Source organism: Canis lupus, chromosome 36 (genome assembly GCF_011100685.1).
Source record: "Canis lupus familiaris isolate Mischka breed German Shepherd chromosome 36, alternate assembly UU_Cfam_GSD_1.0, whole genome shotgun sequence".
Taxonomy (NCBI): domain Eukaryota; kingdom Metazoa; phylum Chordata; class Mammalia; order Carnivora; family Canidae; genus Canis; species Canis lupus.
In genome coordinates, this window is record NC_049257.1 from 11520195 (window position 1) to 11537229 (window position 17035).

Consider the following 17035-nt stretch of genomic DNA (forward strand, 5'->3'; position numbering starts at 1 on the left):
TGTACCCATTATACCCTGGGTAATTGTGCAGAGAAGTAAACATTCCTGAAACATTATGTTTAATGGCTCTATAAAATCTCATTATTTGTAAGGACCATGGTTTATTTAACCATTTTTCTAACATTGTATATATAGATTGTTTTCAATTTTTGAAAAATTTTGTTTGGGTGAAATTATTCTTCCTAAACAGGGAATAGTTTGGTAGTACTGTCAGTGGAAGGGTTCAGTTCACCCGTAACTAGGGATCAGATTTATAATCCAAACTTGACCAAAAAAATGCTCACTTCCTGGAGTTTTAATTTTCAAACCAAAGAAAAAAGAGAGAGAGAGAGAAGAAAAAGAAAAAGAAAAAAAAGCTTTAAGTAGTTGAATGAGTTCATCCTAGGAGATAACAGTAACTTGTAGAAACCATCAGAAAGTCCACCAGAAACCACCAGAAACCTCCAGAAAATCCACCAGAAACCACCAGAGAGTCCAAAGTAAGGGCTAGCTGACTGTCATTACCTTCCTAATTCTTGTCATTTCCAGTCTAGATTTCAACTATTCTTCAACTGCATGAACTATACTAATTTTCTAAGAAATTACTTTTATACTTAAATTAATCTCAGCTTCAGTTGCTTATTGAAGCACTTTGAAATTAATTATTTATAAATTCTTCATGGATTCCTAAGTTTTATATCCTTTTATGTCACTTCTATAATTGAAACAAGTAAGAGTCTTAGCTAAGTAAACTCATAGATTATGAATACAAACATGACATTACAGGCACACAAGTGTAATCAATGTCACTGCTTTTTTGCTTCTGCCCACTTTGTTATTCATCATGCCCCTTTATATAGAAGCCAGATTAATTGCCTTTATTGGACTATTAACACATATACAGACATTATGCAGTGGGAGAAAGTTAAGAATAATGCAAACTCACCATTAATATAACAACAACAATTTTATCAATAACAAGAAATAGCTTATCAGTTTCTATCTTCTTTGTTCATTATCTTAGCAGTCATTAGTATACCAACGACAACTGGTATAGGCTGGATTGTCCCCCTCAGAATTCATATGTCAAAGTAACCCCTAGAACATCAGAATGTGACTCTGTCTGGAGACAGGGTCTTTAAAGAGGTGATTAAGTTGAGATGAGGTTGTGAGGGGGATCTCCATTACAATTTGACTGGTGTCCTCATAAGAAGAGGAAACTTGGACACAAAAAAAGATGTTAGGGAACCATACACACAAATTAAAAACTGTGTGGGGACATAGAAGGTTGCCATCGGCAAGTCAGTAAGAGAGACTCAGGAAAAATCAAACCTGAGAACACCTTGACCTTGGACTCCCGGCCTCTAGAACTAAGAAAAATAAACTTCTCTTGTTTGGTCTGTGGCATTTTATTATGGCAGCCCTAGCAAACCAATACAACAAGCAACTCTATTTGGATGGTACTCCTCTATTTTAAGTTCAATGATTTTCCTCCAATGGTGTTCATGAAACAAAAGCAGACTAGAAACATATTATAAAGAACATGGATAGTGTTTGTGTAAGTTTGGGAGGGCATGTGCAATACAGTAGGGATGTTCCTTAGAAATTACTAATCATCTTTCTGCGAAAACATTAGCTCATCATTACTCATTACCTCATTATATTTCCAGGAGAGACACAAATAAATATGTTTTCAACGATAAGAAAAATTTTGACATGAAGTTAGGTTAAAAAAGTGCTTAGCAGTTACAGGTATGTGTAACAATTATCTTAGTTATATAGATTCTCAAAAAGGGAGAGTCTTACTGCTCATTTCTTAAAAAAAGAAAGGCAACCATAGCACTATGGTTGTACTACCTGGTGTGTGTGTACTAACTGATGCTAAAAACACAGATGCATGGAAAATACAACCAGGCCAACAGGATTAACATGACAATTCAGTGGGGAAACAATAGTCTTTCCAACAAAGTCTGAGGCCAAAGACTTTGTTCCTGGGTCCGTTTTGAAAGCATAAAGACAACTACAGTTGTATTAGTTGCATTATTAACTTAACTCCACATTCTGTTTTGACCTCTACTTAATCATGTTTTGTGTACCTCCTAGCCTCCTGTATGATCAGTCATTAACTTTGCCTTTTTACCCCTATTCTCTGTTTATCCACTGATTGTGGAAACGCACTGGGTGCCGGAGGGTAGCAGTTGTCTTAAAATCCGACGTACCCGATCTTACCAGGTCCCAAATGGCTCCTCAGTGTCTGGAAGAATGCTTACCTCCAGATTTCTTCAAGCCTTCCCTTCAAGCCTTGAAACCTTCAAGGTTTCAAGATATGCCTCACCCTCCCCACAAGTGTTTATCTTCCTCCCCCAACACAGAGAGCTGTCCCTAGGCTCAACAGGGCAAGGCAACATTGGGAATGATCTGTCTTTTCATTGATTTGCCCTTCTGATAGTAAAGCTTTCTTTCCTTCAAAATCCATGTCTTGGACCTTGGTCTACTATGTATCAGGTGTTCAGACAAGTTTAAGTTTGGTAAGGAACTGGTGCTGGGACAACTGGCTATCAACATGCAAATGAATGAAGTTGGATCCCTGCCTCACGTTATTTACAAAGATTGACTCAGAATGAATCACAGACATAAATGTAAATCCTAAAACCATAAATAGAATAGAAAGAAAGAAAGAAATTGGAAAGACCTTGGCTTAGGTGATGGTTTCATATATATGACATCAAAAGCACAAATGACAAAAGAAAAAATTAAAGCCAAAAATTAGGGATGTTTCCATCCAAGTTCAGGCTAAGGTTGTGGGCAGAGCACCAAGGGAGGAAGAGGTCCTAAGAGAAGGAAAGGACTTTGGCCACATACAGAGTTAGAAGCAAGGTTCATTCTAAGAAGAGAATTTCACACTTGCTGGAGACAAATTACAATGTTTGTAGGTAACTGAGAAGGAGTGGGAGCAAATAGCAAAGATTAAAAAGATAAACCATTAGAATGTGAATTCCGGGGGAATACAAACCTAACAAATATTTAATATAGATAAAAATGAAAGCTGATATTTATAGTTTACCATGTTATTTTGAGATCCTGTTAATTCTTCTGCAAAAAAAGATTTGCTCAAACAGTCCTGAGTGCCTACTGTATCCTAACCAACCTAAGGGATGCCAGAGTGGTTTCTATCCTCACCATCAACCCACATCTCCCAAATTTAGCCATTTCAGGGGCTAGTGCTGAAGTGTAAGAAAGATGTACCAGGTGCCTGGGGTGGTGGTGTTTGTCTGTTTGTTTTTTAATCTTAACTGTTTATATGCGGCCATCTAACCAAAGATCTCAGTGTTTTGTTTTGTTTTGTTTGTTTTATTAAATAGTGTCTTTTAAACAGTGCCTGTTAAACATTTGAGCCAATTTTACTACATTTTAGGAAACAGCATTTTTCACAGAACTTTACAAATTGTCAAAACTTTTCAGTGTGTGAAAATGAGTGGTTTAGGTTTGTTCTGTTGGTTTTTTTTTTTTTTTTTTTTTTAACCAGTTACTTGTCACCATTAAATGTGCGACTTAAATTTACTTGACCTTGTACCTTGGTTTGTTTTTATAAATGTCAGGGATGATAAGAGCCCGAAATACACTGCCAGGGCTCCAGAGATCTTAGCTGGTCACCTGTGTGGACCCCAAGTCCTTCCAATTCTTCTCCTCTGGGGATTGCTATCAAGGCAGGTGCCACTCCCTAGAACTGGGAGACACTGTGCCCTGAGGGGACCTATTTGTTTTCTTTCTTCCTTCAGCCCTGAATGTTCTTCTCACCTCACTCAGGTAAAAATCTCTGCACCTCTTTTGCCTTCTCTCTGCATGCCCCTGTCATCTTCAGTATTGTCTTACCCTACTTTATTGTTCTTCAAGGAGCATATCTTCTCTGTTATTTCCTTCCACACTGATAAGCCTACTAACTCTAACACAAAGCTGAAGGCACCAGGTGGGCAGGGATTTTCGTCTTATTGTATTCCTGTACCTAGCACAGGGACTGTCCTATACCATAGGAGGGCACAACTTGGTGTTTGCTTGTTTGTTTGTTTGTTTGTTTTCCCCAGTGAATGAGTATAGTACATTTAGGAAATCATTCTAAATCAGAGTACATGAAGTTTCAGATGAATTGACATGGGGAACAAAGGAAAAAGAAAAAAGAAATCTCTTTACAACTTACATCCCATTGACAGGTCCTTGGGCCGGGCAGAGTGACCTTCCTCTAGGAACTCATCTGCCTATGGCGATACTGTACTAAAGGCAAAAGGCAATCTTAGTTTTATATGAATCCACCTCCAGGATCTGGTAAGTCTGCTTTAACATATCACAATTCCTCCAGAAGCTTCATTTATCTCTATCCCCCAATATTACGTTAGCAATCATCCCCTAACCAATATGGCCCGTGGATACACCTGAAGCGTCTCATGACTGAGGTTTTCCTAGACGGTAGTAAATGACCTTTTTCCTAACAACAAACTGTTTAGCCTCTCAGATCCTGGAAACCTTGGCTCCAAATTCCTCAGAGATTCACGCTCTCCCTAACCCCCTCTCAACCTGAACGTATATACTGGGTCACTCCTCACAACTCCAGTGCAGCTCTTTCTGCCCATGGGTCCTGTCCAGTGCTTTAATAACAACCACACTTTCTGCACCACAGGTGCCTCAAGAAGTCTTTCTTGAGCTGGTCAATGGGCAAGTCTTTCTTGCCCATTGGCTCTGCGCCCCAACATTTCCACATCAAGAGTTACAGCTGCCACATACAGATTGCACTACCTGAGTCTTGATCATCTGCGTTAAGTTCTAGCTCTCCCAACACACCGGTGCACAGGGATGGTCAAAACCAGAGACTCTGCAGCCAGCCCGTCTAGGTTTGGGCTCTGCCACTTGTTGTCTCACCAAGAGCAAGTTAACCTCACTAAACCTTGGCTTCCTTATCCATAAATTGGTGATTAATAATAGTACCTATCTCATAAATTAAGATAATAGTACATATCTCACAAAATTTGTAAAGATCTGCTCATAGTGGCTGAGATGGAGTAAATGCTATCATCTCTGCTAAATAAAATAATAAAGGGTAACCTAGCAACACGGACAAGAGAGAAAGTTAGAAAAGCACAGTTTGGTTTAATTTCTTTTCTGACCGCAATTGCTCAGAGAACAAATCCCTTCCCCACACCCACCTTTCACAAGTATAATCTAAATAGAGATGTGAAACATGCTTAATTGACTACTCAGAATTTCAAAGGGTAGTGATTACTTCACAAATCACAGCCCCATTGACCCGGAGATGAAGACAGCAAAAGCATCAAGGGCTGATTCTCAACCCCTCCCCACCCTCCCCTGTAATCTCTTTCTCCACCCCTCCCCCTTCCAAGGTAGCTGTTCACCAGGCAGGAAGGGATGGATTTGGTCTAAAATACCTTGTACCGTCCCCCAGGATAAATTCTGGAGGGGTGCTTTCAGGTGTCAGACTCACACCGGTATAAACCCACGGGGACTGCCGGTCAGTGCGGTCCTAGGCCTAACTCCAAACAAGCCCCAGATTTTTCCCTTCCTTTTCTGCAACACACAGAGGTGCTCTTACAGTTTTTCTCCTGGGATCTCTGGGTTCCCTGACGGTGCCCTCCATACAAGGAATTAGAATGATTCTTACTGGACTCCTCTATGAGATTCTGGAGTTTTCATGCCCTAGGCTGGTGGCAATAAAGTTTACTTATGGGTCTTCAGTCTGTCCCTGTGTCCCTGGTATTTCTAGTTGCTAATGGAGAACCCTGGCTGAGATCCCCAGTGCCTTCTTGGATGCTGTATAATTAATTAGGCCTCCAGTTGTGCCTTCCCTTCCCCTTCCCCTCCCGTGGATAGAGGAACCCTTTCCACCGTGCCTTAAAGGGAAACTGCTCTAGTAAATGAGTCTCCAGATACCTAATTTCCCAGCAAGAAGGGGCCCTGTAAACAGAGACTATTAGTATTGGCGGCAAAATCCAATGGATTAATTACTTTTACCAGCAGGAGCATTCGGATGTGTTGGCTACCTAAAAACATATATATATATATTTGAAAGAACAGACCAACCAAATGAAGAGGGAAGGAAAAAAAAAAAAGCAATACAACGGAGTTGCAGGGAGTTTAATGAAAACTAATTGCATTTGCCGGGTTCATGTGACATAACCAGCCACCGTGCTCCGTTCTGGTGGTTTATAATGTTACCTCAGCCTCTCCACGAAATTGTTTTCCCGTAAATCTCTGTGGCCATCCATTCCTGTCTACACATTATGTTCCTAAAATAGACACCATCTAAAAACCTCTTCAAGGAGCTTTGTGGAGGAAGGCCTAAACTGCAACAGTGCTCCTAGAAAAGGGATGCGGTGGCTTCCCAGCAATCACAGGAGCAACCACCCCACGGGAGAGGTTTAAAGGAGTTTTTCACGGTAGTTCTTCTTCCAAAAATGCCCGGACGAGGGGGACGAGAAGGGTCCGAGGCCCAGTGGGGCGAGCAGAAGCCCCAACCGGAGGCACCCTGGGGTGCCAGGTCTAGCAGCAAATAGGAGAGGAAAGCTCCCCGCTGCTCTCTCTGCAGGGACCAGCAACCTCAGCCTGGAAATGCCCTATTTCTGTGGGGCACCTTCCTCCCGGGACGCTCGCAGGCGCTTCAGGGGGGATCTGTCCTGTGAACGCACAGGGGCCGCAGCACGCCTCGCAGGTGCGGGAGCCCCGCCGCAGTCCGGGGGGTGCCGGCGCCCCGCGGGGCCTCCCCGGCTCCGGAACCGGCAGCCCGGGCTGGGCGTCGGGGCCCCCTGCGGCCACCACGTGCGGCGAGGAGCTGCGGGCGCGGCGGCCTCCGGGAGGTCCCCGCGCACCTGCCTCCCAACAGGTAGGAGCGCGGGGGGCCGGGGCCGGGGCCGGGAGGCTGCAGGGCCTCATGTGGCCGCCCCAGCCCTGGCGCCCGCCCGCAGCCGCAGGAGCAGGAGCAGGAGCAGCCGCAGGAGCAGGAGCAGGAGCAGCCGCAGGAGCAGGAGCAGGAGCGCCCCGGAGTAGCTCGCGGTTGCTGCGCGGCGGCCGGGGGACGAGGGCGGGGGGGCCGGGGTTGCTGCGCGGCGGCCGGCGGAGGACGGGGGGGCCCGGGGCTGCTGCGCGGCGGCCGAGGCCGGGACGGCGCCCTCCCCCGCGGCTGCTCCCCTGCGGCGCCCCGGCCCCTGCCCCCTGCCCCTGCCCCTGCCCCCGCCGCGGCCCGAGCGCTGACGACCGCTCCGTCCGAGGAGCGAGGTGACCTCTCCTCCCCGCCAGCCGGCGCCGTCCCGAAGCCGGGGAAGGAGGGGGCTTCCGGGGAGCCCTTGGACAGGATGGAGGCGGGCCGGGCTCCGAGCCATTTCAGGCCAAAGAATCGCATCTTGCATCAGGATGCTGACTGCAAAGCGAACCTGGTCTCAGTTCGTGGAAGGTGGAGAGCGGAGGGGGAGGGGGAGGGGGAGGGAGGAGGAGAGGGAGGAGGGGAGGAGGGGAGGAGGGGAGGAGGAGGGGGACCGCCGGGTCCGAATTCACAAAAATGGACTTCCTGCTCAGCCGCCCCTGGGGACCCGCGGGCTCCTTCTCCGCCGGCATAACTAGAGCGAACGTGACTAAGATCCCAGCGAAAGCACCAGCTGGCTTACCTGGTGAAAAGGAAAATCACCCATCTGCACCGAGGAGCAGCATCTCCCAAAAAGCCGGACGGTAACAGCGTGCCTTCAGTTGCAATTGTTCAGATTCCTTTTGCAAAAGGCGACCAAGTGTTCCCCAGGGCTGCAGTCTCACTGAGGCCGGACCCACGGACACGGATGCACGGACACACGCACACATACACACATGCACCGGAGACCTCTGCAGTATCCTCTCGGCTTCATCCTCGCCTCACTCTATGGTACCTAATACAAATCAGCAAATAGCTTGTTTAAAAAAAAAAAAAAAAAAAGTCGAGGCAGCACCTTACATTACATCGCCATCTAGTGGCCAGACGCTAAGTGTTTTCTCGCCGGCCAGATTTACGGGTTCTTCTCAACCTCTGTCCTGCTCCTTACTTTCCCTTCTTCCCTTTGGCTCTCTCATGCTTGCTTCCTCATTTCCAGTTGTTCCATCATATCAAACCACCAACGACTCAAAGATGAGAAAGTTTAAAACTACATATAGCTACCTTCAAGCCCAGCAAATGTCTTGAGTTTCTTTTGCAAATGTCTTTATTTTCTTTGTGTTACTTTATTGCATGAATCATTGCTGTCTTTACAAATTATGTAATTTGTGGGGGAAAAAAAAAAAGCTTTGTCTTCTTATCCCACCAGGAGAGAGTTGGGTGGCCCTTTATTGCTTGTCTGTGGCTTTCCTTTGAAGATCTGCCTGTGATTTTTCTCATTTTTAAGGTTGTGGTCAGTAGGAGGTTCTGTATGGGAGTGAACAGCTCGGTGTGAGAAGACGTGAGTTTTACTTCAATTTCAGCACTCATGAGCATGGTTTGGCAAGCAAATATATATGTTTTCAGTCAAATGAAGTAAACCCTATTGATAGAATTATAGGAGCCATTTCTATCAGGTGTTCCAAAGACAATGGAGCATCCACGTGAAACTATTTGTAACTCTAGGAACTGAGAATAGAACTTTCTCTGTTGTGTACTGTAAAACTGAGACAGTCTTTAACGTCCAGTCATGCATAAACTCACCATGAACTATGTGCAGATTAGAAATTGCAGTAAGTATTTCATCCTGGTTGTTTTCCACCTAACACACTGTTGACAACTATCATCGCATGTGCTTTACCACTTGTTAAATGACATCGCCTTCAGTACTTCATCTATCCGTTCCTTACTGCAGAGCAGTACAACAGTTACTATTAATATTATCATGACTATTCCTCGTGCAGCTGAGAATTCTGAGGCTTGCTGAACCTTATCGGGAAGGCTCCAGGCCACACATAACTTGCAAAGCAGCAAAACTAAGGCTGTTGGCTCTGGAATCTATGGACCTTTGCAGCCTCCTCAAAAGTCCACCTTTCCCCTCAGCCCCGTTCTAGAATCACAAGGATATATTGTTTCTCTGCTCACAAAACATTTACTGAACCATTTTTCTAAATAAATTACTTGTGGGCTCACCTTCTCATCTATAAAAAGAATGAAACTAAGTAATCATTTCTTATTCATCTCAGCAAATCTGTATTTTCACCAAAGCCAATCAAGGTAGCATGAAGACATTAATTAAAGTTATTCAGTGTCTGGAAAATGGTGCTGTTCAGTCTCTGGTAGAGTCAGGGCAATGTTGAAGGGAGCTGGAGGGACGGTGCCCAATATTTAGTAAATAATTACTAAGTTGTTGGAGCTGAAGAAGTGGGAAGTATGTGAACTAAGAGATTTTTTTTTAAATGTTAGGCTAACATTTCATATGAACAGTGCTCATGGCTTAAACATACAGGTATACAAAATAAGAACACCATTGGCCACATGCTTTCATGCCTTCTAGTTGCTTATTATAAAAGTCAAGCTTTCGAGTGGCTGCTCACGAGAATCCTCTCAACAGCTCTCCCTCTCTAGTCCCCAGCAGCAACCCTGTGCTCCTGGCTCCTGAGGACCTGGACAGGGAAGGGTGTGTCCGCCCATCTGACCAAGTCCAACAGAGCTGCTCCATGTGATTCTGGCAGCTGAGGGGCTCACGCTTCACTCAAACCAAAACACATGGGCCAAGGCTCTGGAGCAAGGAATTGCACAGGTGTGGAAGGAGTTGTGACAAAAGATCGATCCAGAAAACTTGCAATGACTTCTAGAAGTTCCAGTCCTTCCTAAGATCTAGATACTTTCCTGATTTGGGGTTCCATAATAAACACAAACTCAATTTTTTACTTAGTGAAACTCAGTTTCTGTTACTCTATAGAGTCCTAACGAGTTTACTCCTTGCAGGAATCCAAATGCCCCAACCCTTGAAATCTGCCAAATACTGCTTATATCCTGGGCATCCAGTACTTCATTTATTCACCTCTTCAAGCTCTGAAATTTTTTTGCCAGGCACTTTTCCAGATACTGAAGTTACATCAGTGAACAGATCAGATCAGAATCCCTCCATAGTGGAGTTTACTCCAACCCTTTAAACAAATGGAAAGGCATACCAATTTTCATTGCACACACCACCCTTCCACCTCTGTATTTTTGGTCACAGTCTTCACTTCTCTTGATAAATCTTCCCTGCCGCCCCCCGCCCCCCATCCATACATGGAAAATTCTACCCATGTTTCAGCTCACATATTCCTTTTTCTCTAATATCTCTCTTATTTCCTCAGTAGTTAGAATCATGTTTCTTTTGTTAATTACAGAATGGCTTTATGTTTCATTTTGTGGAATATGGTTGCTAATTAAAGTGAAAGAACTGAACATAAGAGAATAAATGGCTGTTCTGATACAGACTGAAAAAAAGGCCAATATCCCACCCATTGCACAAAAGGTATTTTTAACAACTAGCTGGTCATTCTGTACACAAGACATTTCCTTCATCAGAGCTGAAGCAGTTTAACAACATTGATAATTTTAAATATTTCTCATTTAAGCATTGGCATAAAGGCAAAATATGAGGTGTTTGTTTGTTTGTTTGAGCAAGTTCCACTCCCAGTATGAGACTCAAACTCCTGACCCTGAGATCAAGACCTGAGCTGAGATGAAGAATCACATACTTAACCAACTGAGCCACCCAGCATCCCCAAAAATGAGATTTTTTTATTAAATTAGTGTGGTATACACTTTCAAAGTCACATATTCATTAAAGTTGGCAAAAGATAAAGTAAAAATGAAACTCTGTGCTAAATTTTAACACTATTGCATTGTCTCTTTCGACCTTGTGCTGAGAGTTTTACATAGATTTCTTATTCACCTCCCAGATTTTACAGTCCCTATGGAACTAGCTCTGTATTTTATTTACCTTTATGCAGCAAGTTAACTTATTGAGATATAATTTTCTCTTTCTCACAGTTAGGTTTTCAGTTGCAAAGAATGAAAAGATAATTTCCCTCCCTTACCTCCCACTCTTAATGTTAGCCATCCCTGTAAATTTGTCTCAGAAGGTAGGAAGGATATACTGGCCATTTCCTATATGACAATCCTTCCACCTGTGAATACACCACTTTGCTTACCTGCTAAGAGGCTTAGGCTGTGCCTTTCCTATAAGAGGGTTTCTAACAAAGGAAAGAGAATGAAAGCATAAACTGTCCTTTAGTCTTTGCCTTGTTCTGTCCTGAGAATTGGATCGTGACTTTGATACAGCTCTGTTGGGCCCTAGCAGCAGCAGTTCACTGCTGGGTGAGCCAAAGAGAAAGGGATGTGCTAATGGGACCTCGGGGCTGTCAGTACATTTTGGGTATTACAGGGGAAGAGAGGTCACTCAGATGGAAAAAGCTGCCCTGGGTCTTTTTGTCCAGTCAGTTCCAGGACAGACAGGAGAACTTCCTGCTGTGATTAGAACTTTGAGAGTGCAAGGGGAGAGCTCAGCATCAGAAGGCTGAAGAATCGGGGAGATTAATATCAGAATATTATTTAGCATTTTCTTGCAGAGAAAATAAAGGGAATTTTTTTTTATCAAAACATTACGCTCAGGCATCCCCAGTGGCACAGCGGTTTGGCACCGCCTGCAGCCTGGGGTGTGATCCTGGAGACTAGGGATCGAGTCCCACATCGGGCTCCCTGCATGGAGCCTGCTTCTCCCTCTGCCTGTGTCTCTGCCTCTCTCTCTCTGTGTGTGTTTGTCTATGAATAAATAAATAAAATCTTAAAAAAAAAAGACACATTATGCTCAGTGCCCACCTCTTAAAGTTCTGAACCTTTTAGCTGCCTTATAAAAAGAGTTGATTTAACTCTTAATTAATTTGGGTCTCGGCAGGGAGAAGGAGCTCATCCTTGGTCTTTGATGCAAAATATCCCAAAGTGATAGTCAAATCATTGTGTTCTGGATTATGGATTCCCTTGATCAGAATTATAAATGACGTTTGAGTTTTAAAGGAGAAAATGTGAATAGACCCTTCTGTACTTGTTTGGGAATCTAGGCTTACTGAGTGACATAAAGCTGGGTCCTCCCTGAAGGAAAGGGATCAGGATATTGGTGTCTGGAGTTGAAACTGGGCAGGGGTCTGACCCTGGGATGGTGTCCCAAAGGATATAATAGGGATGCCGCACAGGCCTGTGGGTGGTGGCAGGTCTGATGGAATGGTGATTCTGATACTCATTGCATATGCCAGAGTCAGAATTTGAACCCAACTTTATGATTCTAAATCCACAGGATCATTGTATCATTACCTGGCTTCAAATCTTAGCTTTGCCCTCGTGTGATTGGAAAATGAAACTCAGCTAAAGAACAGTTTACTGTGGAACTGTGATTCCACAGTAAACATAATTTACCACTTCAGGACTTCGCTTTTACATATGTATTCCCCAGTAGTGTGTACACATATATTATTCTGCAAACATTTACTACTGATTCCTTGTCCTCCAAACATTTATTAACAGTGCCTTAAGCAGCCACTATTTTATAAATGGAAACCATTTCCTAACAGAAAATAATAAACTCCTAACTTTACTTTTCAGGTAATTTGTCCTTCTGAAAATGAGCCAGAAAAGAGGGTAGAATTTACCTGCTATTACATAAATAAATTCAGAAACTGTCATTTAGATCCATCTCTTAGGGACCATAGCTAATCAGTTTTTCAGAAAGTTTAGTTACAATTTCTTGCTAGTCTAAAACCAATAGGCCAATTTTGTGCTATCTTGTAAGTACTTGACTTGAAGATAAACATTTAAAATCATGGTAAAGTCCATACACTTCATGAAAGAAAGAAAAGAAAGAAGAAAAGAAACGCAAAGAAAGAGAAGAGAAGAGAAAAAGAAAAGGGGGGGATCCCTGGGTGGCGCAGCGGTTTGGCGCCTGCCTTTGGCCCAGGGCGCGATCCTGGAGACCCGGGATCGAATCCCACGTCGGGCTCCGGGTGCATGAAGCCTGCTTCTCCCTCTGCCTGTGTCTCTGCCTATCTCTCTCTCTCTCTCTCTCTCTCTGTGACTATCATAAATAAATAAAAATTTTAAAAAATTAAAAAAAAAGAAAAGGGAGAAGGAAAAGAAAGAAAAGACAGAAAACCAGCTATTTCTTCAAACAGGATATCAACATACTTGAGCTCCCCACCCCCATTTAGCACTGGAATTTACTGAAACAAACCTGTTACAGATTTATGATCTTTTTCCACTCACAAATTGCCATTCTTAAAATCACCTACAATATACTGAGCCTGAACCTATTCTAAAATGTTTCTCAAGTAGCTAGAATCAGCGTTTGTAGGCACACAGAAAAATATTTGTAAAGGTTTCTAAAAAGTCACTAAAATTATTTCTGATTCTCCCTCTTTCTGGTAGTATAGGAAAATGAATGGTAAGGTTTGGGGTTTTTTGTTTTGTTTTGTTTTTACCTCACCACAATGCTGTATTTTAAAGTGAGAGAGAAAAATGGGGGAGGTTGTGGGATCATGAGAGAGGTCCTCAGAATGCCCCAGTCGCCCCCTGCCTTCCCTGCCATTCCACCCAAAGCAATGAAAGCCAGAATTTAATTATAAATTCACAGATGACCATTTCCAGGGATGCAGTTACTTCCTGTTGAAAGATTCACTGCAATTTTCTTTTAATTACATAGGCAGCTGTTGGTGTTGGAGAAGCAAACAATGATATTCCTAAACCAAATACATAGGTTTTATGGACAAGACATAATAATACCCAAACATGATTTCCTGGAAGGGAATTAAATCTGATGAGGTCAGCATTGCAATATTGGTTCATAAGGGTGTTAAATTACAGAATTACTTTTTATCCCTTCATATAATATTATTCTTTCTCTATCATACAATCATTTGAGCAATGTTTTAAAAAATTACTTCAGTGTTCTATGAATTTTTAGTTTTAAATCCTTTCTTATTTGGGGCCCTGGCTTATTTTTGGTCTCTTTTTCTTCAGCTAAAATATAAGAGTACATTATTAATATTTACTGAGGATGTTCGATGTCATATTTCATAACAAACTCTTTGCCTTTCCCCAAATAAGCCAGGAGCCCTCACACCTTTAATAGTTGGTTTTCTTCCTTTCCCCTCTGGCCCTATCACCCTCAAACCCTCTGCTGTGCTCCTCCTGCCTGGACTCCATCCCCTAATCTCTTTGAAACCAAGAACTATGTCTTATTTCTTATTTTATTTCCAAACACACCCCAGTGTTTGAGGTTGAATGAAGGCATTTTCTGAAGGTGAACAGATGACATCTGCTGAGTACTGATGAATCAAAATTCCAGAATCAAATTCCACTAAGATTTACAGGCAGGATAAAACAACTTTTAAAGTCACATGAAACAGAACATCAATTGACATAAATCTTTAGCACGGCTTCACAGATATGCTTTTGATAGTCCTTGAGGAATTGTGGCATTGGAAAGTTCTCAAAGATCATCTAAACAAGGTTCTTATTTTGGAGAGAAGGAATGATGTCAAGAGAAATGTGTGACTTGTCCAAGGTCACATAGCTAGTTTTATACCACAAAAGTCCATTCAAATTTTTTCCACTGTCTAACTATGAAGGAAATTAATATTGAGTAGGTGCATCAGCACATAAGAAGCAAAATGGAAGTGAGTGGAGTATTTCTAGATACGCCACAATTGATTTTCACTCATGTTTTGACAGAGAGATGGATGTGATGGTGTGTGATTGCAGTTACTGTTTACGAAGGTGATGGACTAACCAACATTGGTTTTAGCAAAGGGTAAAGAAGTGACCGTCCTTCAGTCTAGCTCTACATGCTGATCTTAAATATTAACCACAAAATGTTCAAGTTCAAGGACAAGAGCACCAGGTACTCAGGGTAACATTGACAGCTTTCAGGAATGCAGCTCCAAAAAGAGGCCCAGAAAATATCTAGTAAGCAAATGATCTGGAAGTTCTGTAATTTCTCTGAAAAGCCAAAATGTAATCTAAAAATATATTTTCTGTTTCTTTAGTCTAGCAAACCATATTTGTATGCCCGTTAACTTTCTTATATTGAAGAAATATTTAATGTTTCACATGCTTGAGCTTTATGCCTCTTTCTTTAAATACATAAAAGCTTCAGATCCTAAAGTTTCGGCTCTTAAAACAAGATCAAAGTACATCACAATATTTAAAGCAATAAACATAAATATTTATGTTTAGATCTACTGCTACAGTAGGGTAAAGAAGAAGACGCATCAATATAAATAAAGAAAACATGTGAGCAATATATTAAAAAAAAAAACTAAGTTACTGTGTTGGGTTCTAGTCTGTGCTTACGTGTGCTCTTTCCCTTCCCTTAGATCAATTATGCATTATGCCTGGTTTTTGCCTGGTCTGTCACATATAGCAATTTCCCCCCTTTGCAAAGAAAAGTCAGCTACAGCTAGTGCTAAGCAAAATATGATTGATTACTTATTGGAACCACAAAACCAGTTTGCCATTTAAATATATATATTTTTTATTTTTTTAAATATATTTTTTAAATCAAACATGTCACTTCTCTATCTATTAAAGAGATTTAATTAGATTTTATTTTATGAAGAGGGCTTTCTTTACACTAAAAGAAATAGCTGATATTTATGAAGACAACTCTTTATTTACAAAATAAAACTGAACTTGGCCATAACTTAGCAATCAAACGTGTAGTTCATGTTTCCCTAAGGAATGTTTACCAACATCTTTTTCCTTTCATGTTCAAAGACCGAGAGCCTTTGCCTTTACCAAGAAAAAAAATCCATGATTTCCACATATATAATTAAAATTATGATGCCATTTTTTCGGGGAGATTAACATCTTTCCCACATCCCTAAGCAGTTCTAACCTTCAAAAATCCATTCACAAACTCACCCAGATCATCTCTTCTATCTTCTCTTGGGACAAGCAAGAATTCCACTGTGGGCCAAATAATGGGCAAAGCCCGCTTCCGTGCTTCAGACTCTTTGGAAGAGATTGGTAGCAACTGAGGGAGAAGATGCATGAGCTCCAGACAATCACCACATTTAGCCTAGTTCCCCTAGGTTTCCTTGGAAATTTTCCAGTGCGTGAACTGAGTTGCCAGTTCTAGGATTGCCCCTATTTGCATTGGCTAGCTGAGCAATGGGATGTCTTAGCCTCACCTGCATCTCTTGGAGCTCAGGTGTGATGGGATGGGCACCAGGCCACGTCACTCCCACACTGCATACGGTCTCCTATACCTGCTGGTCTACAGTCAGATAATACTTGCTGGGAAGAGCTACTATGACAGAGCCACTTTGTCTCAATGTTTTCCATCGCCTTTGAATGAAGGTATTTTCTGAAGGTGAACAGATGACATCTGCTGAGTCTCTTTGACATAGTCTCTTTGAAAGTCTTTTGCAGCCTGGTTGTTATTACATCAAACTAACCTGTTCCTCCTCTCTGTGGGGCAGAGCAGACTGTATAAGCAGGATATGGTTCCCCAGAGGGGCTGCACCCCTTCAATGAACACATAGGGGATGTCACCATCTACATTTCTGTCCCCTTTACTCTTTCTGCAACTAAGCAAATACAGACTGTGAACCTTTCCATACCTTCAGCAGTGATGAAACTCAGAAATCATTTGCCCTCCTTCACAAGGCAGTTACCGTCCCACAAGACAGCAGTACCTTTATCCATATCTTCATCGGCCCAGAGTCTCCTCTCTAGGGCATCACAACAGAGTTACCTTTCCGTGAAACATCTATTGCTTTAAAATTCTGTAGCTCTGATTCAGTCAGGATCCTGGCAGGAAATAGATGCTACACGCAGAAGCTGTTAAATGAAAATAATTTAATGGAGAAACATTTTCCTATGTAGGTTAAGACGGTTGACAAAGCACTCAGGGATTACCAATGGAGTCAGTGCCACCTCTGGGTCTCAATGGATAAGAGAAGGAAACAGTGGCACCAGATCCTAGTGAGACGGGGGTTTTGGAAGGCCCCAGTGGGAGGCTGACTTCTAGCCACTTAGGCTAGAAGATGGGGTGTGGTGGGGAAGATC

General features: G+C 42.5%; 1 protein-coding gene across 6 annotated transcripts in view; it reads right to left on the minus strand.

The window, feature by feature from the left end:
• The window catches only part of SCN1A (sodium voltage-gated channel alpha subunit 1), a 140114-nt gene that overhangs the window by 112970 nt on the left and 10109 nt on the right, over positions 1-17035 (minus strand). For 2 of the 6 annotated variants that reach the window (XM_038584708.1, XM_038584709.1), the window contains one exon: positions 7644-7895. The exons of the other annotated variants lie outside the window; for them this stretch is intronic. The gene's annotated coding sequence lies outside the window, so the exon portion shown is untranslated. The remainder of the gene's footprint in view (positions 1-7643; positions 7896-17035) is intronic. 6 annotated transcript variants of the gene reach the window in all.